A 22,958-nucleotide genomic window follows, 5' to 3' on the forward strand; every position below is an offset into this window, starting at 1 on the left:
GCTATTGCTTGTCTTCAAATTCCATCCTTGAAAAAACTTGTCAACTAACTCATACTCAGATACTCTACTGTATTAGCTAGCCTTTGGTAGTCTCACAAATGTTTACTCCTTGGGCCATCTACAGGGTGTCCAGGTCACTACAGGGGATAAGCCAAATCCTTTTTAAAGGTGACACTGCTATTCTGTCAGAAATAGCAACGTGTGACAGGCTTTCTGGCAGAAATAACACCTAACACGTGCCTTTCTGACAGAAATAGCAGTGTGGTGACAGGCTTTCTGTCAGAAAGACTAGCTAACTTTTGCCTTTCTGACAGAAATAGCACTTTGGTGACAGGCTTTCTGGCAGAAATGCCAGCTAACTTGTGCCTTTCTGACAGAAATAGCACTGTGGTGACAGGCTTTCTGGCAGAAAGGCCAGCCAGCTCGCGCCTTTCTGACAGAAATAGCACTTTGGTGACTGGCTTTCTGGCAGAAATGGCATCTAACGGATCATATGTAATGGGTGTTTCTGCTTTATCCCTCTAACGCAGTGTGTCCTTGACCTGTTAAAGGTTGGAAACCCCTGTTATTTTCAGACTGAATTTGCATGTTTCTATTCTTTCCAGAAGCACACAGCGTCCGTCGATATGACCTCATCAAACCAAGAGTCTAGACCTATCCTCTCTGGAACAGTCTTCTTTGCATCTGTCTCTCTGGAGCAGTCCACTATGAAGCGTCCCCAACAGGAGTCATCTATGAGAGTCCAATGCATCCGCCGTCCCTTTAGCCTCCACTGGAGGTGTCCTCTCTGCAGCCGCACATGCAGCAGCAGAGCCGTTTCTGGGCCCATGGGGGCCCTAAGCATGTTTCTGCTATTGGACCGAAAAAATAATAGGCCTAATATTTTTTATCATTTTTTAATCCATTTGTGTCCCAATCTCACTGAGAGCTAGTCATTGCAATTTTTTTCATTTTCATTTTTTCATTTCATTTGAAAGCTGGGAATCATAGCTACAAAATGATATATTGGTTGTGAAGATTGACCCAACAGTTTTGAAGATATGGCTTATAGAGTTATGCCATGCAGAAATACTAGATTTGAGAAATTCATCTTTTTAGTTGAAAATGTAACCTGCAATGACCGGACTCTGCCACATGGGGAAGTAGTGAGTGAAAATCGCTGGTTCAATAATGACTTGTAATAACCTGACTCCGCCACATGGGGAGTAGTGAGCAATATGTTAACAAACGTTTACATTGCCATTAAGTAATACAACAATTGTATTACTTAAATTGATTACTGATTTCCATTATAAGACAAATGAGGACTTTATTGTTGAAATTATGTTTTAGTGATTTCCTGCTGACAGAGGATGCCATAGTTTGGAAGTTATAATGGAGTTTTTTACTTCTACTCCACAATACATCTTAGATCCAAATATTGTACATTAACTCCACTACATTTATTTGAAAACACTTTCACACGTTTACATTTTGAATTCCAGACTTTCACTTGTAACAGAGTATTTCTATATTTCAGTATTGATACTTTTACTTGAGTAAAGTATTGAGTACTTTTTCCACCACTGTTATTATCAATAAACGAGCATGCATGCAGACAGTGAATGCACGATACAGTCAGTCATTCAATAGTCTTCAGTGTGAATGGTCGGCGCGGCTGTTCCAGTTTCGATGTAATAATTCACACTGTATAACTGTGAATTGTTACGATACTGGACTAGTATCAGCCTATAGTAGTCTATCAGCGTACCAAGCCAATCGATCCCTGACGATCACAAGTTAGGCAAAGCTAGTCAAAATATGCACACGTCGAACTGAAATCACAAAACACTCGCCAGACGTAGCAATGGGCGCTAGACTAGACCGCTAGTCAGTTTATATATACAGTACATTTATATTGACAGTGTAATCTGGACATCTGGATCGAATTTGGATTAGATGCACGACCGCAGCAAAAGAGGACCCACCGGGACCCATTTCTCAGAGACAATAGACACGATACAGCTATGCTACCGAGCTAGCATGTAGCCTATGTTGTTGTGAAGACACAAGGACAATCTGACTGTTAATAAACCACAATCAAACCGAGCTAGCAATGTAGCCTGGAGCTATCGTTAGCCAGCCATACATAATGTACTCGGATGTCATGGTGTGTTGTATACAGTCGATTATTGCTTTATTGGGATTGAATGTTAAAAGTATCTGCGTCTGTGGTATGATAATAAGACATACATCTATGCTACAGAGTTAGCATATGTTGTGTATTTATTCTATAATCTGTACATCATTTAAAATGACAACACAACGATTTTGTAGCTGATGGTTATGTGAGTTTAGAATACTCTAAAAAAATCATCTTGGATAAGTAGCCTAATAGTCACAGTATCATAACTGGGTTAATGTGTCTTGAGTCTTGACTGTCTTCAAAGACAAGCACAAAGAAGGTTCAAGGTTGTACTTTATTGTAACATCTTTGGTACAGGTACATAAGAGTAAAACTTAATTTTGTTCGCATCCTATATAGATAATGATTATATAACATAAAACAATAAGTAATAATGACTATATCTACTGCATAGTACTGTGTTCTATCCGTCTGTCTTTCAATGTTAAATGGTTTCCTATGAAAATACGCTTTATAATAAGCATTATAAGAGACAAGTGTTTTTGAAATTATGTTTTAGTGAATTTCCTGCAGACAGGAGGGTGCCTAGTTACTGTACTGTACCCGAGTGCTTCACAATACATCTTGGATCCAAAGATTGCACATTTTACTCCACTACATTTATTTGAAAACTTTAGTAACTAATTACAAAGTATTGCAGATACAAATTATAATATAAAATATACATATGGACATAAACCACTTTAATTCACACAGTAACTGTGTGAATTGTTTCGAAACCAACAAATTGGCCTATTCAAATCAATACTTGACTTCTATTGTGTCCCAATAACTGTGAATTGCCTCGAAACTAACACATTTGCTATTCAAATTACACAGCTATGCTTTAAATAATAAATGGCATTGAATGTTATACATTATGTGCCAACTGTGCTGTGGATGCTTATATGACAATAGACACACAGTTATGATACAGACTAGTTAGCATGTATTTTGTTGTGTATTACTTATTTATTATTGGGGAAGAGCTTCCGTTCTCAGACGGGCACTCAACTTTTCAACCAGCGAAGAAGAGGGTAGCTTCCGGGACTCTGAAGAATACAACGAAGAAGAATGAATGCTAATAATCATTGTAAAATCATAAAGTGGTTAATAATTGTTTGTTAGGAACATACGTGGCACTGAAATAAACAGAATAATACTGTAAGTTGCATCGCTAAGTAATGGAGTCCCGATATTTCGTATTTTGGCAACAAAGAGTGGGTAAGTTACACAGATGCTAACCGTTAGTTAGCATGCTAGGCTAATGCTGGGAGGACCAACACAAAATGTTCGGTTTCTCTTCACATTAATTTAAAAAAGTCTTATTTACATGCAGAGTTAAGCTCTGGCGTTTAAGTAAAATGTAGCCTGAAATTTATGAAATGCTTTAGTGGCTTTATTACATTTTAGTGAAAAAAAAAAAAAAAGGTATTTTCAGTCCCTGTCTAAAGCTGTATTTGCCGACATGACTGGCTCTCAATGAGATCGGGACACATTTTATAATGGATATATATATATATATATATATATATATATATATATATAATATAAATGAATAAATAAAAAACGACAACAACAGGCAACGTATTTGATTTGTTCTTTTCTTATTTAAATAAAAAAATCACACCCGTGTGAAGTGGAGCTGTGTGTGTGTGTGTGTGTGTGTGTGTGTGTGTGTGTGTGTGTGTGTGTGTGTGGATCATGTGTACCGATTTTTGTGACATTTGAAGAAAATATGTAGGAAAAGGAGCAAAAAGTGTGTTTTGGAGAAAATTCAAGATGGCGGAAAATCTATCATGGCGCAAATGGGCGTGGCCTATATGGGGAGATGCGTCATGACCCAAGGAATCCAGGGAAAAAATATTTTTAATTTTCCGACCTACGGTTCAAGAGTTACAGGCCAAAACGTAAAGTGGGGTGTTATGGCGCCACCATAAGGCCAAATGACACAATTATTTTTTATTTAATCCTTGAAATCATTATGAACCTCCTCTCCAAGTCTTGAAACTCTAGCCCCTATGGTTTGCGAGAGACAAATAATTGAATGTGAGTTTTTGCGATTCCCATTATAAGTCAATGGGGAAAATTAATTCACTAATAAATTAATATCAATTAAACTATAGAACCTTTCTCTTAGAAAAGTAATAGCCCACGATTCCCGAGTAAGCCGGTCGATTTGACATATGGCGCGAGTGTGTGGTGGCAAAACTGTGGGACTAGTGGCGTGCCGAAGTTTAGGAAGTTCAGGCTACATACAGACACACACACAGACAGACAGACAGACAGACAGACACACAGACCCACACAGCCACGTATAGGGAGCCTGTGCTTCACACAGCTCCAAAAATGAAAACTTCCCCATAGGGGTGCTGGAACACCTGCAGCACCCCTACACCCCTACACCCGCCACTGTGCCAAATTCACTTTCACTTTCAGCGGTGTGGCGATGCGCGGAAGCAAAGCAAGTCAACATAGTTTGATTTGATTATTGCTTAGTCAATTATGAAGGGATTTCAAAAATTAAAACGCTAATCGCGAGATTTCACATCGTGATTTTGGTTTGAAAACGATTTACCATTGGTTTGAAAACGATTTACCATGCAGCACTAGTTCTTTTCTGCTGAGGAGGGGGTGGTGGGGACCTTTTTGGTCGGCGGGGGCCTTACGCAGTCTGCGTAGTCTGCGTATACGGCCTGCCAGCGCTGTGCAGCAGTCCTCCCAGGTGCTTCCCATCCAGCCGTCATCAACCTCAGTCCAGTAAGAAGATCATAAAAAAGGGAATTCTATAGAATCTGAACTAGTCTTAAAAAGTATGTAAAGTTGGCTTCTGACAGAAATAGCACCGTGGCGACAGGCTTTCTGGCAGAAAGGCCAGCCAGCTTGTGCCTTTCAGACAAATAGCACTGTGGCGACAGGCTTAGCTCGTGCCTTTCTGACAGAAATAGCACTTTGGTGACTGGCTCTCTGGCAGAAATGGCATTTAATGGACCATAAGTAATGGGTGTTTCTGCTTTATCCCTCTAACGCAAAGTGTCCTTGACTTGTTAAAGGATGGAAAACCCTGTTATTTTCAGACTGAATTTGCGTGTTTCTTTTCACCTATTCTTTCCAGAAGCACACAGCGTCGTCGATATGACCTCATCAAACCAAGAGTCAGACCTGGTCTTAAAAAGTATGTAAAGTTTGCTTCAGGCCATTACCATTACTCACCTATAATAATACCAATTAGTAGTGTGTTTTTCGTCGTTGATTATTGACCTTTAAAACGACGTACAGCGTTCAGGCATCGGGCAGTCGTGGTATGAGCAACCAAACCAAGCGTTTGAGTAGCACTAGCGCCCCGGCAAAGTTAACCAAAATGGTCTGCAATACTGTTCTGCTGGCATTTACTCCAGTCTTCGACACAGAGTTTGAAATGAACAAAGTGTAAAGATGGCCAATATGTGTTTTTCATGTACTTTTTACTATGGCAGAGTGCAATCAATCTATTGTACTTATATTTTCTGACATCTGAAATCAAGATTTTAACATGCTCCAGAATATTTATCTAACGTGTTTGTATGTGTATTTATTTATGTATCTATGTATTTATTTATTTTTCCTTTTCAGAAACACATTACAATTCTGAAAACTGGTGAAGACCCTGTACCTGAGATGTCTGGCAAACATTATCTTTGCCCATTCTGCACCACGTTTGGTAAGTAAATGCAAGCTGCATCTGTTGGGGCACTACAAAAGAGCTGTGCTTCATAAAGGTTTGTATAATGTGTGAGACGGACAGTAATAATCCTAAAACTGATTATATTCATTGTATTCATGATGTTTTGTATTACTGCTGTGGATTAATATAACTTTTGAAAATGCAATTACACAGCCTTCTTTTTTCTTTTTTTTCCAGACTTGGTAATCTTTAGGTGCAGTTTAAAGTGTCGAACAAATGCACACTTTCACTGCGCCTACTGCACTCGTACCTATGTCCGTCGAGACGACTTTGTAAAACACCTCACAAAATGTGAAGATTCAGACATGCTGTCCTCTTTGGAGTCGTCCTCTGCAGAGCCTCCACTCAAGCGTCCTCTGGAATCGCCGTCTCTCCAGCTGCCTCCCCAGCGTCCATCCTGTATGAAGTGTCTCCCACCGCACCCTCTCCTGCGTTCCTTCTCTCTGCAGTGTCCAATGCAGGCTTCTACTCTGCAACATCCACTGGAGACATCGTCTCTGCAGCTGTCTCCCATTGAGCAGTCCAATCAGAAGAGCCCCCCACAGCGTCCACTGGAGATGTCGTCCCAGCAGCCTTCTCCCATTGAGAAGTCCACTCTGGTGCGTCACCCACAATGTTCCACTTTGAGTCGTTCTCTCTGGAGCAGTCTCCTCTCCAGCCGTCTGCCCAGCGTCCATCCTGTATGAAGTGTCCCCCACAGCACCCTCTCCTGCGTTCGTCCTCTGTGCAGTGTCCAATGCAGGCTTCCACTCTGCGGCATCCACTGGAGAAGTCTTCTCTGCAGCTGTCTCACATTGTGCAGTCGAATCTCAAGCGCCCCAAACAACTGTCCACTTTGGAGCCGCCCTCTCTCGAGCCTCCACTCAAGCGTCCTCTGGAATCACTGTCTCTCCAACTGCCTCCCCAACAGTCGTCCTCTCTGGAGTGTCCATTAATAATAATAATAATAATAATGCATTTTATTTATAACACACTTTACATTCAAAAAGAATCTCAAAGTGCTACAGTACAGGGTTAAAATCAAGGCAAAAAACAGCAAAAGGCAGACAATCAAATTCTAATACAGGTCGGGTCTAAAACTAAAACAACACAGGGCAAGGACAATAAAAGGACAAGTAAAGGCCCAGAAAAGATTAAGAGAACGCTTTCTGAAAAAGGTAGGTTTTAATCCGTTTTTAAAAACGTCAGTGGACTGTGGTGCTCTCAAATGTTCGGGGAGGGCGTTCCACAGACTTGGGGCTGTAAAACTGAAGGCCCGGTCTCCCATGGTGCGGAGGTTGGTGTCGGGGATGAGGAAAAGGTGAGTGTTGGAGGAGCGGAGGCTTCGGGTGACCGGTTTTGGTGTGATCAGTTCTTTGAGGTAGGAGGGGGGGCATTTCCATAGATGCACTGGTGGGTGAGGAGGGAAATCTTGTATTGTGTCCTGAAGGTGATGGGGAGCCAGTGAAGTGAACGGAGGATGGGTGTCATATTTTTGCACTCTCATCAGAATCCTGGCAGCACTGTTTTGAATGTATTGTAGCCTTTGGAGGCTCTTGGTGGGGATCCCTATGAGTAGGGCGTTGAAGTAGTCCAGCCTGGAGGAGACAGGCGTGGATGAGTTTCTCAGCATCTGGCAGAGTGAGTGTGGAGCGGAGTTTGGAGATGTTTCTGAGGTGGAAAAATGAGGTCTTACAGATGGGATTGATGTGTGTCTCAAGGTTGCAAGTTTGAGGGCTTTGGAGTAGGCCTTCTGATGCACTTTGTTGGCCAATTTGTGTACCGTTAGTCCGGTGGCCTTGAGACGCCGCTCGAGGACACGGCCAGCTGCCTTCATTTTGCGAAGGTCACAGGTGAACCAGGGGGCTGTAAGTGAAAAAGTGACAGTTCAGGTTTTGATGGGGGCATGGAGATCCAGGAGGGTGATCAGGGAGTTATTGTAGAAGTCCACAGCTTCACTGGCGGTTAAGAAGTCTGTAGAGGAGCGATGGTGGAGATCCTGTGTTATGGTAGTTTGGTTTATGTTTTTAATGTTCCTGAAACTAATTTGGCGTTCGGGCTTGGTGTTGGGGCGTTGAAACGGCAGATCCATCGTGATGGAGCTGTGGTCAGAGACACCAGGGTCATACACAAGGAGATTGGTGATGGGGGCAGAGTGGGTGATGACCAGGTCCAGAGTGTTGCCCTTGTTGTGGGTGGGGACGTGGACATGTTGGGTGAGGTGGAGACGGTCCAGCATTTGCTGGAAGTCAGGAGCAGAGGGGCAGGATGGATTATTGACATGAATATTTATATCTCCCAAAATGACCAGATTAGCAGTAGTAGTGCAAAGGGTTGTGAGCAGGTCCTGAAATTCTTGGAAAAAAGCAGCTTTTGGTCTGGGGGGTGGGCGGTAAATTAGTAGTAGTGTCATGGGGGAGGGGGGTTTGCATGTAAAAGCCAGTGATTCAAATAAGGCATTCTACCGAATTGGTTCAAATTCAGAGTTGGAAATTGTGTGAAATTTGTAAGCTATTTTGGAAAAACTTTGACCATATCCATGTAGCACCAGTTCTAAAGAACACATATTTAGTGAAAGCACAGTCAATCTTCATATTGTATTTTCATACATTTTTGGAATATATTTCCTCTCCCAAAATATGTCACTACCGAAACATGAACTTACCTTCAGAATTAAGATAATTATATTAATCTATTCATATTTTGTTCTATTCCCCCATGTACAGGCTATTTAAAAAATAATAATAATGTAGGTGGTTTCCACAATTAACTACATTTAAATTAATATTTTAACATATTTTGTAATGTTGTATTTTTAGGACTCATCGAATTCAAAACTCTATATTCTTTGTAAAATGTATACAATTGATTATTTTGATGGCACCTTCAAGGATAGTTGAGCCTTTTCCCGGGATTCCCGGGAATTCCCTTTAAAAAAAGAAATAATAATAATAATAAAAAAAGTGCCCACTGAAATGCATTTATACGTAGATACTTGTTTTTTTCAATATAATTGATATTTAATTGTTTAAAACGTTTTATTTGGACGAAATATAAACATGTAAAATCAAACATTGAGGCCTATATAGGCCTACCATATTCAGAAAAAATATGACACATTTGTCAACATTGAATGAACTTTATTGAGCTTTTTCTTGAACTGTTAATATCCTATGCATAGCACTGTCCATCTGTCTTTCAATGTTATATGAGATGTGTAAATAACCCAAAAAGATTACTATAGGAAATCCTTTTAGTTGACCTTGTATCCGTGATTTGTACTGTTGCAAGTTGCAACAGTTATTAACTTTTTTTCTATAGGCTATTTTACACACCACAATAGGTTATTAAGGCCGTCTAAAGACAGTGGTTCAGCCATTGTCAAGTAGTGGGCTTACTGTAGTTGATGGAACTACTATTACTGTTACTATGGCTGCTATTTTATATACCTACAAGTGTTTGTCTGCAATAGAACACATTCTTTATACAGCTATTCTATGGCTATACTGTTGACGTTTTTTTATTTTATTTTTTATTATTGTTATTATTATCATCATCATCATCATCTTACCTTATCTTAGTTTTTCTTATTTTTATTATCACCTCAATCACAACATTGCATTTTGCTTCTTGTCCCTGTAGAGTAGTGACAATAAGAACTTGCTTCTCTTTATTCTTAAACCTCACATCAACAATTTGCGCTGTTGAATGCAACTACATTGAACGTGAATGTGTCATATATGCTATATAATGTTAGTGTTCTATATAAAGATATGGTGAGTGTGCCTTTAAGAACATCACGACACTGCCGCAAAGCAGGTCCGTTTCATAGTGTTTACGTGAGGACGTATGTTGTACTTGTACTCCTATCAATGCTGTACTCGGCGCCACTCGGTAGTCTGTATACACACTCCACTGTTGTTGTTACTCGTGCTCTGCCTAACGTTTAAGTAAAGCCTACTTCTATTGGATTATATCTCTTGTGTGGACATTGCCATTCATTACAGAATGCGCGTTCGCTTCTACTGCATACATGAACGCGCAGTTACAGACAGACACGGGTAGGGTTGCCACCTTTCAGAAATTGAAATAAGGAACACCTCTTCCGGGCACGCGGTGCGTGCGTTCCGTGCGCGTGGCACAGCCGCCGGCCGGCGAAAAAATGCAGTCCCAAACCCATGAAATGCATAGAATAGTTATAACTATAACACACAACATGGTATAACCACCCAGCTGGCACACGACGTCCGTTGACGTTGATTTTTGGTTGGATTTAGGTCGCGACGTCAGCTAACCAAAATCCAACGTTGGACCAACGTCAACTTCCAACGTTGTATCAACGTATTAATTTGACGTCAATTGACGTTGATATTTGGTTGGTTTTAGGTTGTGTTGGTAACTGACCAATAACCAACGTCTGTTCAACGTATTATCCCAACGTCATCCTGACGTCGAATACTGACATTCTGTTGTCGGATTTTTGACCAAACCTCAATGTCTGCCCAACGTTATTATGACAACGTCCACACAACGTTGCAGTCTAACATCAACAGACGTTGATATTTGGTTGGTTTTAGGTTGTGTTGGTAACTGACCAATAACCAACGTCTGTTCAACGTATTATCCCAACGTCAGGTTGACGTCGAATACTGACATGCTGTTGTCGGATTTTTGAACAAACCTCAATGTCTGCCCAACGTTATTTTACTAACGTCCACACAACGTTGCAGTCTAACATCATCAGACGTTGACATTTGGTTGGTTTTAGGTTTTGTTGGTAACTGACCAATAACCAACGTCTGTTTAACCTATTATCCCAACGTCAGGTTGACGTCGAATACTGACATGCTGTTGTCGGATTTTTGACCAAACCTCAATGTCTGCCCAACGTTATTTTACTAACGTCCACATAACGTTGAAGTCTAACATCATCAGACGTTGATATTTGGTTGGTTTTAGGTTGCGTTGGTAACTAACCAATAACCAACGTCTGTTCACGTATTATCCCAACGTCATCTTGATGTCGAATACTGACATGCCCTTGTCGGATTTTTGACCAAACCTCAATGTCTGCCCAACGTTATTTTACTAACGTCCACATAACGTTGAAGTCTAACATCATTAGACATAGATATTTGGTTGGTTTTAGGTTGTGTTGGTAACTAACGAATAACCAACGTGTGTTCAACGTGTTTTCCCAACATCAGGCTGATGTTGAATCACTGACATGCTGTTGTCGGATATTTGACTGAACCTCAGTGTCTGTCCAACGTTATTATAATAACGTCTACACAACATTGCAGTCTAACGTCATTAGACGTTGACATTTGGTTGGTTTTAGGTTGTGTTGGTAACTGACCAATAACCAACGTCTGTTCGACTTATTATCCCAGCGTCATCTTGACGTCGAATACTGACATGCTCTTGTCTGATATTTGACCAAACGTCAATGTCTGCCCAATGTTATTATGACAACGTCCACACAACGTTGCAGTCTAACATCATCAGACGTTGATATTTGGTTGGTTTTAGGTCGTGTTGGTAACTGACCAATAACCAACGTCTGTTCGACGTATTATCCCAACGTCAGGTTGACGTTGAATACTCAGATGCTGTTGTCGGTATTAGACCAAACCTCAATGTCTGCCCAACGTTATTTTACTAACGTCCACATAACGTTGAAGTCTAACATCATCAGACGTTGATATTTGGTTGGTTTTAGGTTGTGTTGGTAACTGACCAATAACCAACGTCTGTTCGACTTATTATTCCAGCGTCATCTTGACGTCGAATACTGACATGCTGTTGTCGGATTTTTGACCAAACATCAATGTCTGCCCAATGTTATTATGACAACGTCCACACAACGTTGCAGTCTAACATCATTAGACGTAGATATTTGGTTGGTTTTAGGTTGTGTTGGTAACTAACCAATAACCAACATCTGTTCAACGTATTATCCCAACGTCAGGTTGACGTCGAATACTGACATGCTGTTGTCGGATTTTTGACCAAACCTCAATGTCTGCCCAACGTTATTTTACTAACGTCCACACAACGTTGCAGTCTAACATCATCAGACGTTGACATTTGGTTGGTTTTAGGTTGCGTTGGTAACTAACCAATAACCAACGTCTGTTCGACCTATTATCCCAACATCATGTTGACGTCGAACACTGACATGCCCTTGTCGGATTTTTGACCAAACCTCAATGTCTGCCCAACGTTATTTTACTAACGTCCACATAACGTTGAAGTCTAACATCATTAGACATAGATATTTGGTTGGTTTTAGGTTGTGTTGGTAACTAACGAATAACCAACGTGTGTTCAACGTGTTTTCCCAACATCAGGCTGATGTTGAATCACTGACATGCTGTTGTCGGATATTTGACTGAACCTCAGTGTCTGTCCAACGTTATTATGACAACGTCCACACAACGTTACAGTCTAACATCATCAGACGTTGATATTTGGTTGGTTTTAGGTTGTGTTGGTAACTGACCAATAACCAACATCTGTTCAACGTATTATCCCAACGTCAGGTTGACGTCGAATACTGACATGCTGTTGTCGGATTTTTGACCAAACCTCAATGTCTGCCCAACGTTATTTTACTAACGTCCACACAACGTTGCAGTCTAACATCATCAGACGTTGACATTTGGTTGGTTTTAGGTTGCGTTGGTAACTAACCAATAACCAACGTCTGTTCGACCTATTATCCCAACATCATGTTGACGTCGAACACTGACATGCCCTTGTCGGATTTTTGACCAAACCTCAATGTCTGCCCAACGTTATTTTACTAACGTCCACATAACGTTGAAGTCTAACATCATTAGACATAGATATTTGGTTGGTTTTAGGTTGTGTTGGTAACTAACGAATAACCAACGTGTGTTCAACGTGTTTTCCCAACATCAGGCTGATGTTGAATCACTGACATGCTGTTGTCGGATATTTGACTGAACCTCAGTGTCTGTCCAACGTTATTATAATAACGTCTACACAACATTGCAGTCTAACGTCATTAGACGTTGACATTTGGTTGGTTTTAGGTTGTGTTGGTAACTGACCAATAACCAACGTCTGTTCGACTTATTATCCCAGCGTCATCTTGACGTCGAATACTGACATGCTCTTGTCTGATATTAGACCAAACCTCAATGTCTGCCCAACGTTATTTTACTAACGTCCACATAACGTTGAAGTCTAACATCATCAGACGTTGATATTTGGTTGGTTTTAGGTTGTGTTGGTAACTGACCAATAACCAACGTCTGTTCGACTTATTATTCCAGCGTCATCTTGACGTCGAATACTGACATGCTGTTGTCGGATTTTTGACCAAACATCAATGTCTGCCCAATGTTATTATGACAACGTCCACACAACGTTGCAGTCTAACATCATCAGACGCTGATATTTGGTTGGTTTTAGGTTGCGTTGGTAACTAACCAATAACCAATGTCTGTTCAACGTATTATCCCAACGTCATATTGATGTTGAATTCTGACATGCTCTTGTCTGATATTTGACCAAACGTCAATGTCTGCCCAACATTATCATGACAACGTCCACACAACGTTGCAGTCTAACATCATCAGACGTTGATATTTGGTTGGTTTTAGGTTGTGTTGGTAACTGACCAATAACCAACGTCTGTTCGACGTATTATCCCAACTTCAGGTTGACGTTGAATACTCAGATGCTGTTGTCGGTATTAGACCAAACCTCAATGTCTGCCCAACGTTATTTTACTAACGTCCACATAACGTTGAAGTCTAACATCATCGGACGTTGATATTTGGTTGGTTTTAGGTTGTGTTGGTAACTAACCAATAACCAACGTCTGTTCAACGTATAATCCCAACGTCAGGTTGATGTCGAATTCTGACATGCTCTTGTCGGATTTTTGACCAAACCTCAATGTCTGCCCAACGTTATCATGACAACGTCCACACAACGCTGCAGTCTAACATCATTAGACATAGATATTTGGTTGGTTTTAGGTTGTGTTGGTAACTAACCAATAACCAACGTCTGTTCAACGTATAATCCCAACGTCATATTGACGTCGAACACTGACATGCTCTTGTCGGATTTTTGACCAAACCTCAATGTCTGCCCAACGTTATCATGACAACGTCCACACAACGCTGCAGTCTAACATCATTAGACATAGATATTTGGTTGGTTTTAGGTTGTGTTGGTAACTAACCAATAACCAACGTCTGTTCAACGTATAATCCCAACGTCATATTGACGTCGAACAATGACATGCTCTTGTCGGATTTTTGACCAAACCTCAATGTCTGCCCAACGTTATCATGACAACGTCCACACAACGTTGCAGTCTAACATCATTAGACGTAGATATTTGGTTGGTTTTAGGTTGTGTTGGTAACTAACAAATAACCAACGTGTGTTCAACGTGTTTTCCCAACATCAGGCTGATGTTGAATCACTGACATGCTGTTGTCGGATATTCGACCAAACCTCAGTGTCTGCCCAACGGTATTATGACAACGTCCACACAACGTTGAAGTCTAACATCATCAGACGTTGATATTTGGTTGGTTTTAGGTTTTGTTGGTAACTGACCAATAACCAACGTCTGTTCAACGTATTATCCCAACGTCAGGTTGACTGCTTAACTTACAATGCTGTATGCATTGCAAAGGATTATGCTTTGCTGGGGATAAAAACAGAACATCTCTGGTTAAAGACCACATAAAGTATGCAGTTTAAGGGACAGTAAGGTGTCATTACAGTTAGGGACATCTGAATGTTTATGAAATTAAATTAATTTGGATCATAGCATTCATTGGACTATCAGTGTCTCTCTTGAATGTAATGTAATGAGCATTCAGTTAATCTTGGATGTGAACAAGACCAGTATAACGGGGGAGTTTATTGGCATGGACATAGTGAACAAGGTATCTAGCAAGAATGTCAAAGTTCCTTGATAAGCAACCCCTGAGGACACTAGCCACTTCATTGGTCCAGCGTACCATTACATTGGCTCAACAAAAAACTAAAGATAGGCCGCAACAGTGCCGATTATAAATGAATGTGGGTTGTCCTTAAAGTCCAAGACCATTTCAATTTCAATGTTTTGAATCCTAAATAAGAGCTAGTGTATCTAATCTGAAATGACAGGAACTTAGAGGACAAGTAGGCCTATATTTCTTCAGTGGGGGTATAACAAAATGCATTGTGGCCTAAACTCGGGCGATAAAGAGAGAAAGACAGACAGACAGATAGGCACACCATGATGCTTATCTAACAGTACACAGCAGAATGCTGTGACAATGACCTCTGAATCTTGCCTAGAGTCCATGATTAAAGGCATATCATTCAGCCACAGAAGGGCTTACATAGGCTAGAAATGGCTAACTGTTAATGGAAAGGTCTTGACCTCAGCTGTAATAGGTCATTGTTGAACATCTATGGGACACCATCAAATGGGGTATACCCATTTAAAGTAGGGATGGTCCGATCAGGTTTTTTGGAACCGATCACCGAGCACCGATCACAAAAGTTTGATCACCCGATACCGATCAATCACCGATCCGATCAAGTTATTGTTTATATATTATTTATATTTTCTAAATGTTAATATTTTAACTTTAATTAATTAATTCACTCATGACTTCATTTATATATTTGCCTTATAGTTATTTACCAGCATTACTATGTATTTATTATCATAGCAGTAACTAATTATTCCTTCAGCACTGTGGAAATCAATACCCCAAAATGGCCTCAAGTGGGCATACTGAACGGCTGGTTGATCGGATGCACCGATCGGATCGGATCGGTGAATTTACCTTTTGATCTAAACCACCGATTATCGCCGATCACGCTTTGATCGGCCCGATCCGATCCATTGCCGATTGATCGGTAACATCTCTAATTTAAAGATAAAAACAACATATCCCATAATATCTCCTGGCACAGGGATCATCAATGTCTGTACATTGACACATGTGGCGAGACTTGCCTTTGACCATGGTAGATTTTAGATTTTGTTTTTAAATAACAATGTTGTAATTTTGATCATGAGACTAAATTTCTGTCCCAGTCTCCAGGGTTTCTTCAGGATATGTATGACACTATATTCCACTAGTACAGTGGTTCTCAATTTATTTGTATTATTATTATTTTTAAGGACCCATAACTCTGAGAGTGTTTATGGGTCCATTTGGTTCCATACACTCTCAGAGTTACAGACCTGTAATGTTCGATTTGGACCGCATTCAAGGAACTTTGAGGTCCCTCTCAACCTGCTTTGAGAACCACTGTGCTAGTAGACATTTGAGACTGGCTCTTTGTGTGCTACTGGTAACATTATTGTCCACTCCATGGCAAAAATATCATTCAGACAAAAATGTCCACCGCAAGCCAGCCTGGGGTATCCACAGTTTAATACCGCATACTATTAACTATGAAGTTTATCAATGTAAAACATTATAGATGTGACATAGAACAAAGTGTACAAATCAGCCCAACATACACAACCCATTATGGACGGGAACCCCTGTTTTATCCCTCAGGCGTTTTTTTCTGAAAACTTAGGTCAGGCTTTAGAAGGTATCGACCTTATGTCTTAATGGTTTAAAAACAGTAAAGATATATGGAATGGCAACCTGATATTAACTGCATTTGTTCTCGAAGTGGGGTCCTTGAGGGAGTTCCAGGGGGTCCCCTGCTAAATGATAGTTAGGAATGAAATGGACCCTTATGGGTAACTCATAGAGTGTACAAATGGAACCAAAATGGACCCATTAACATTGATTTTACAATAAATTGGGGTCTCAGATAGAAATGCCATAAAATGGAAGTCCGTACTTAGACTAATGCATGTCAAACTGGGGTTCTTGCAATTAAAATAGTTGAGAATCACTGCTTGACTCATCAAAATCTTCTCTAATGGAAATGTTTCTTCTTTGAAATGTTTGAGATCCACTACCATACTGTATTCCTCAATGCTTCAGAAGCTTAATATAAAACTATCCTGCTTGAAATGAGTATAATACAATAAAAACATCATCCTGACGTCAACCTGACGTTGGGATAATACGTTGAACAGACGTTGGTTATTGGTTAGTTACCATCACAACCTAAAACCAACCAAATATCAACGTCTGATGATGTTAGACTTCAACGTTATGTGGACGTTAGTAAAATAATGTTGGGCAGACATTGGTTATACAAGCAAATTATCATCTGTAATTAAATCTGATTAAAACACATTTTAATGCCTATCTTTTGGGATATTATAGTTTGGAGGAAACATATGAAAGATGAAGGGAGCCATCTTTGTAGTTACAGAGAGGAACACAATATATGTGTGTTTATGGAAAGCAGTTTGAAAATCAACTACACTGCCCACAATGCAATTGCAAATGCCTGATTGGCTGTGTGTCATGTGACTGTGATGTGGCCAGCTACCACTGGCTCTGCTGAGAGCACACCCCCACTTTGAATCCAAACAGCCCACAGCAGTTACATTTGTCACCAACACAAGCATTGAGAGCTGCTTGTCTAAAAGTGATTTAAGATAAAACTAAACTAAATAAAATCACTGTTGATTGTTGAACAGGAAGATAGGTTGCTGCCAGTCTATTTGTGGGATTAAATCTACATTATGGAGACTTTTTGCACACAGAGAAGGAGTTTTGGAGCAGGGAGATGACACAGGTATGTAAAGCTATTTTAATTGATTGCTTTTGCTTCCAGTACTTTTTACAACTTCACTATTTACAATTCATACTCCAGTGTTTTCAGCCCTTTTCATGTCAAGGACCCCAAAATCCAAAATGACTATTTGGCTGCAGACCCCTTTTAATATGTGACAGGAACCCTCATTCCTGTAAAAAAGTTTCCATTATATAATGTTTCCAAGGTCCATTATTTATTCAGCAGTTAAATAGTGTTATTGTGACAGTAATCATTGCTATTTATATAGTGTTTGTTTAGTAATGTTAGGTTGGTTCCAGCCTTCCAGGTGGTCCCCAGCTAAATGATGGGGAGTTGATAACCAAATGGACCCCTATAGATCTTTTAATTACTGTAAAATCAAACCAAGTGTACAAGCTAAATTATTTTTTACACATGATCTGTATTCCTAAATTATTAGGTATGAGACTGAGAGGCTAAATCTCACTAAATGGTGGTCCATGGCTCAAATGCATAATTGACAAACACTGATTTTGTGCCATGGTTCTCAAAAGTGGGAGTGGGAGCTAGAAGTGATTAACAGGAGTGTGTGTGTGTGTGTGTGTGTGTGTGTGTGTGTGTGTGTGTGTGTGTGTGTGTGTGTGTGTGTGTGTGTGTGTGTGTGTGTGTGTGTGTGGTACATGGCTCATTTGTAATGTATTTTGTAGTCTTTCAACTTTTGTTTTTCTTCTGTCAACAGAAAATTCCAACGTCGAAAAGAAAACCAGTCTATGCAATATGGTAGGTTAAGTCTCCTCTTACCACCCTTTAGCAAAGTCCTTTTTAATCCAGGAAATCCAGTAGTAATCCACAATAGGAAAATAAAAGGTATCTTCATCCTGTGGTATAATATCCAAGATCCAATATAGAATACAGCATGACTTTTGCATGAGACTTCTCCTTCTCTTCTTACCCTGTACTGCCAAAGCTGCACTTCACAGGTGTTACAAACACGTCTGAATGCCAATCTACTGCAGCCAATCACTGCAGGAACTAGTCAAGTACTAAATAATATACTGTACATGCTCATATTATGCAATGTGTTCTTGTAGATAATTTTGTGTCTAATGCAACATTGTTGTTTGATGGAGTATGATAAAATCTAACCTATTCATTTCCTTTTTCACTCTCTCTCTGTTACATGAGGTGTCTCTGTGGTGGTATGAGGTGATCCTGGGAGCTAAGCCAACCAGGTAATTTACTTAATTAATAATGATTTATTTGAACCGAGAAGCCATTCTACAGCCTCACATTGTGTGTGCTTGTAGATCAGCTATTTTTGTGACTTCGGTCCATTATATCTCCCCTTTAATGATTGAATGATTGCACTCTCCCACAGTAATAAGGAAAAGAAAAAACAACACATGTTGACCATTTTTACACTTTGTTAATTTTAAGCTCAGTGTCAGGGAAGCCCACAATGAGAGTAAATGCCAGCAGAACAATATTGCAAGCCATTTTGGCAAAACCGCTACCCACACGTTAGGTTGTGTAGCTCATGCCTCGAATGCCCGATGCTTACAAGCTGTACTTTGTTGTAAAGGTGACGAATCAATGATAAAAATGATATAAAACAATACAAATTGGTATTATTAAAGGGGAGATAATGGACCGAAGTCAAGTTTCCTTTCTTTTTGTGCTGATTTTATTTCCTTTCTCTCTGTGTCTCAGGTGCCGTACGTTGGGTGGCTGCTTGTTCTTGTGACGCAGTGTCCAGTCCTGTCTTATGTGGAAGCAAACATGTATGAACTAGTCACTAGTCTGTTTTCACTTCTCCCTCTCTCTCTCTCTCAGGTGTCTGCTGTGCTTGTCCCGCCTTTCCTTTGAGATAGACATGGTGGTTTCTACTCTTGGGAGATAACAACCAGGTAGTCTGATCATTGTTTTGTACTAAATAGCCAATCTACAAACTGTTGTGCGATGGAAAATTATAACGCTTTGATTGGGTGTCTAACCTCTCTTTCTCTCTCAGGTGGCGTGACGTGTCTGATAGTCCTTTCGGACCTGGTGCCAGTGGTTGACAGGATAGAGGATGGAGAGAGGAGCAACATCTCTGTGATGACCAAGCTTTTAAGACCTTGGTAGGCTTTATATGAGTCACAGTATAAAGTGCATGTTTCAACATGGAAGAAGAGGAGGTTCGCACACTGTTCCAGAGCTCCGGTAAATAGTTATTATTCTATCCTAATAAACTATTTACTGGAGCTCTGGAACAGTGTGTGAACCTCCTCCTTCCATGGTGTGTATATTATATATTCCTTGGTTCGGCACCTGTAAATCTTTGGAGATGTGCTTGCTTCCCTCTCTGCATGTTTCAACATACAATATGAATTAACCCTTGTGTGATGTGGTTTTCAGTGTCTGCATAATTATTTGTTTAATTATTCTAGGCGATGGCCTGTCTGCATGTTTTCATTTTTTCGCAGCTTAACCACTGGAACCCCCTCTTATGACAATGTCATGATATGTGAAAATTATGTGAAAATAAATAAATAAAATGTTGCATGAATGTAGCTTATAGACCTGCTGTTGCTGAGCAGATTTGGTGTAGAGGGTTTAAAAAAGCGGACCACCCTGGGCCACCTGATCAACAAGGGATCAAGAGATTATATGCCATGTTTACAAAAGAACCTTACCCTACTATATTGTTCACAAAAATGTAATATGTTTTTCTTCAGGCTCTTCGGTAACCACATGAAGGGGGAAAAGGAAGGTGGCTTTGGAGAAGACTGATGTATTTTAGAGCAATACAAGGTAACTTCATGTTGACCAAGGACAGACAATTGGCACACACCAATCTGTAAATAATGTAATTGGGCAAAACATGTCCTTCCCTTTGATACAATGGCAAGTGTCTTTGATTTGGTGTCTAACCCAGGGGGTTTCAAACATTTTTGACTCGGGTCACCTCGCCCCTGTAAATAATATTTTAATCCACAGCACCCTTGAAGTACACTGTAAATATTTTGAATCTTACACCATTGGATAAATATCAGTTTCCATTAGAACTGACTGAAAATAACTTTATACTTTATGTTTAACCACTTGAACCCCAGCATCCCTATTCTGGGAGGAAGGTTCACCAAAAATAGCCGATCTACAAGCTCAGCTGGCGTGATGTGTCTGCTTGGGTCCAGTCGTTGAGAGGATGGAGAGAAGAAGCACCTCTGTGACCAAGCTTTTTAAGTAAGTAAGAAGTAATGCACACCATAACACAGTATAAGGTTTGGGTGTTCTGTGGTTTTCAGTGTCTTACAATTTAATTCTTCTGGGTGAGGGCCTGCTTAACCAACTGAACTCTTGTTATTTTAAGGTTATGAGGGTGAACATGATGTGAAGTTTTCAAGTTTTTGTATGCATTGTGACCTTGTAGACATACCTGTAAATAATTTAATTTGCAAAACATGACAATGTGGTGGTGTAAGGTTATGACAGCATGTTACATATTTTGTATTCTCTTTTTCTACAGATGCCGTCATGACGTTCAACCCAGAAGCAGAGGACAACCTAAAGCAGCAGAGGCGGGAGACACAGGGGAACTGTCCATTTCAAGAGGGACACTATGGACTGATATAACTTGAATTAGTTCTGGTTGGACCTAAAACTTGGTAGCTCACTGGACATGCAGGCAAGAGGAGGCAGCGGGGGACACAAACGCATGCACTCAGAACTGATTGAACTGACACTGTGAATTCTGGGGGATCTTGGTAGTTCTGTTTGGACCTACAGTTTAATCTGGCAACTCACCGGAATACATTTTTTAAATTATTTTTTGTAGTTGTGAACTCACCGGAATATATTTTTTTAAATAATTTTTGTTGTTGTTGTGAACTCACTGGATTATATTTTTTAATTATTATATTTTTGTTGTGAACACACCGGAATATATTTTATTAATCATTTTGTTGTTGTTGTGGGACATATGCAAGTAAAAAGGAAACTGTCTGGAAGTTCTCTCTGAGGTAGGCTGTGCTATTATTTCATGTATTTCTTTATTTGTCCAGTGTTAAGGTAAAAAAAAGGTGAACTGTTATGTTCTTTTCTGGATCAAGCTTAATCAGACCTAGTGACTGCTGTGTGAGCTACCCTCTATTCACTATTCAGTACTTGACACAATTTGGTGTCATACTGTCATATGTCTGGAAGTTGATGTGATGTTAGCGTTGGTTTTCACGCCCTCTGATGTTTTGCATTTCCAACTTTGGTCATTGATGTCAACCTAATGTTGGGTTTTGACAGCAATGCACCTCTTGCTTACATGTCTAACCAACATTGGAGGATGACGTCTTGCCAACGTTGGGTTATGTTCATTTAACCAAATTAGAACTTGTATCCAAATTTGGAGTTGAACCAGTAATCGTCTACATAACATCTGAGATTAACATCAAACTGACGTTGGATTATGTCAGTCCAATTTTATTCAACTAAAATAACTTTTATCCAACGTTAGGAGACCAACCAAAATTCAATGTCAAGATAACATCAGATGCTTACATCAAATCAATGTTTGCCTTATGACGTCAATCCGATTTACTTTTCAACAAAAATACATTGGGAGTCTAACCTTTAATCAATGTCTACATGACATCAGAGATTGACATCAAACCAATGTTGGGTCATGACGTCAATCAAACTTAAAAACCCAACGTTGGGAGTCTAACCTTTAATCAACGTCTACATAACATTAGAGATTGACATCAAACAAATGTTATGTTATGACGTCAATCAAACTTTGATTTTCAACCAAAATACAACCGGTATCCAACGTTGGAAGTCTAACCTTTAATCAACGTCTAAGTAACATCAGTGATTGACATTAAATCAACGTTAGTTTAAGATGTCAAACCAACATCAGGTTATGACATCAAACCAACATCGGGTTATGTCGTCTAACCAACGTTAGGTTATGACGTCAGACAAACTTTCTTTTTCAACATCCAACGTTGGGAGTCTAACCTTTAATCAACGTTTACGTAACATCAGAGATTAACATTAAATCAACATTAGTTTAAGATGTCAAACCAACATCAGGTTATGACGTCTAACCAACGTTAGGTCATGATGTCAGACAAACTTTCATTCACAACGAAAATACAACTGGTATCCAACGTTGGGAGTCTAACCTTTAATCAATGTCTATATAACATCAGAGATTAACGTTAAATCGACGTTAGTTTAAGATGTCAAACCAACATCAGGTTACGATGTCTAACCAACGTTAGGTTATGACGTCAGACAAACTTTCATTTACAACGAAAATACAACTGGTATCCAACGATGGGAGTCTAACCTTTAATCAACGTCTATGTAACATCAGAGATTAACGTTAAATCGGCGTTAGTTTAAGATGTCAAACCAACATCA

At 39.8% G+C, this 22,958-nt stretch overlaps 2 long non-coding RNA genes across 3 annotated transcripts; both read left to right on the forward strand.

Moving 5' to 3' along the window:
• Positions 1 to 17,417: 17,417 nt before the first annotated feature.
• On the forward strand, positions 17,418 to 19,390 carry LOC308286670. The gene is made up of 3 exons (XR_013962112.1): positions 17,418 to 17,576; positions 18,295 to 18,787; positions 19,266 to 19,390. It is a non-coding gene; the product is annotated as an uncharacterized lncRNA (long non-coding RNA).
• Positions 19,391 to 19,421: 31 nt separating this feature from the next.
• Positions 19,422 to 21,475, forward strand: LOC308286671. Of its 2 annotated transcripts, XR_013962113.1 has the most exons (5): positions 19,422 to 19,462; positions 19,567 to 19,675; positions 20,273 to 20,348; positions 20,704 to 20,780; positions 21,064 to 21,475. It is a non-coding gene; the product is annotated as an uncharacterized lncRNA (long non-coding RNA). The 2 variants fall into 2 exon arrangements; XR_013962114.1 differs by lacking the exon at positions 19,422 to 19,462 and having other exon boundaries at positions 19,551 to 19,675.
• Positions 21,476 to 22,958: the final 1,483 nt, after the last annotated feature.

The sequence above is a fragment of the Nannobrachium achirus genome, assembly GCF_963921795.1.
Source record: "Nannobrachium achirus genome assembly, chromosome: 6".
NCBI classification, from domain to species: Eukaryota; Metazoa; Chordata; class Actinopteri; order Myctophiformes; family Myctophidae; genus Nannobrachium; species Nannobrachium achirus.